Raw genomic sequence first — 2111 nt, forward strand, 5'->3', positions numbered from 1 at the left:
AAAAAAAAAAAGACCCTGGCTATGATGATCACCTGAACACTGCCTCGCTGTCATTCATTCTTCGCCAACTCCGTCCACATCTTTGGGGAACCCCTGGACCTGCTGGTGTTGGACCCCAGCAGATGTGCCCGCAACCAAGGTACACACCGTTGATCAGAATCAAACCTGGGACCCCTCAGTCCGCAGGCTAACGCTCTATCCACTGAGTCAAACAAGCCAGGGCAGGATCTCTGTTTTTGTAGCCTTATTTCTGAAGGATTGCTACCATTTGTGTAGTTCTTTATAATTTATAAAGATTGTTCTATTTAAGCCCCAAAGCAGTCCTGACTTATTATGATCATCAGCCCAATTATGGAGACTAATACCTTTTTTATGGTGCCAAGTAATACAGCGTGGATAGCAGGGGTCTCCGCAGAGGAGCTCAAATTGAACTTCATGAATATTTGTTGAGCATTAAAATAGGAAAATCACTGCTCCTGTTGCTATAGGGCATAGAAAGGTGATCGAGTTATTTAGTGCAATTGCTCATAAAGCTCACAGTCTGGTAAGAAGTGATTGAAAACACTATAGTAACAGTAATAACAGGTGATGGCAAGTGTTGTTGAGTGCCTGCCGTGTGCCAACATTTTAGTACATTTAATATGTTTAATTTATTTTCATCCTTACAATAATCCTATGGGCATTGCCATCCCATTCTTACCGGTAAGGAAATGGAATTTCAGAGAGTTTACTGACTTGCCCAAACTTCCACAGCTGGCGGGGGCTGGGCAGGGGTGGGGGTGGGGGCAGAGCTGCACTTCTAAGCTATGACTGCCTGGCCCCAGAGCGCCTTTTCTGTCCATTATGCCACACTCACACCACCTCCTGGAAGCAGATAATTCAGTGCGGTGTGAACTAACTGGTGAAGAAGAACAGAGAACAGAAATTCAAGAGGGCTTGAACTAAAGAAGAGCCTAGGACAGTGATGGCGAACCTATGACACGCGTGTCAGAAGTGACACGCGAACTCATTTTTTTTAGTTGATTTTTCTTTGTTAAATGGCATTTAAATGTATAAAAATAAATATCAAAAAATATAAATCTTTCTTTTACTATGATTGCAAATATCAAAAAATTTCTATATGTGACACGGCACCAGAGTTAAGTTAGGGTTTTTCAAAATGCTACACGCGGAGCTCAGAAGGTTCGCCATCACTGACCTAGGATATGGTCTGGAGCTTGATATATGCACACAGTATATAAGAAAGACTGGGGGAGGGGGGAGTACCCAGGTGAAGAAAACAGTCGGTGCACGGGGGAAGGAGTGATGACTGAATGGGAAATGCATCTGGAAAGGCAGGGAGAGAGCAGCCCAATGAGAGGATAAACAAACTTCCGAGTCATTGAGGAAACAGGATAAACCAGAACTGGGGGCTGAGTACGCTGTGAGGAGTGTTATGGGCTGAATCGCACCTCCCGAGAATTCATGTGGAAGCCCTAAGCCTCAGGGACTCAGAAGGCGACTATTTGAAAAAAAGAGTCCCTCAGGGGGTAATTCGGATAAAATGAAGGCATCATGGCAGGCCCTAACCCAGTAGGACTGGCGTCCCTACAAGAAGAGGAAGTTAGAACACAGACCACAGGGAAGACCACGTGAAGACTCAGCAGAAGGGCGGCCCTGTGCAAGCAAAGGTGGGAGCGCTCCGCAGAGACCCACCCTGCCCACACCTTGACCTCAGGCTTCTAGCAGCCTGATTGTGGGAAAACCAACCCCTGCTGTTTAGGAGTTGAAGCCATCCAGCCTATCCTACTTCGTCGTGGCAACCCTGGAAACAAATACAAGGAATGATGGGGGAAAGGGGGTCCCACGATTGTGTTTATCTGGCAAGTTAATAAAGAATAATTGTGTATGTTCAAGAGAGTAGCTGGCTGGGAAAGAACAAGAGTTTTGTGAAGGGCATACATATTTATTAATTGGTCTCTCCATTGATTATGCATGGAGATTGGCCAATTCCAAAGCTGCCGGCAGCTTATAATTTAATGTGCGACACCGCATCTTGCAGGTGATGTGGCTGGTCGGTGCTCCTTCCCTCTGACCAGAATGACAAAAAAAAAAAAAAAAAGAATAATAAA

The sequence above is a fragment of the Myotis davidii genome, unplaced genomic scaffold (genome assembly GCF_000327345.1).
Source record: "Myotis davidii unplaced genomic scaffold, ASM32734v1 scaffold238, whole genome shotgun sequence".
Taxonomy (NCBI): Eukaryota; Metazoa; Chordata; class Mammalia; order Chiroptera; family Vespertilionidae; genus Myotis; species Myotis davidii.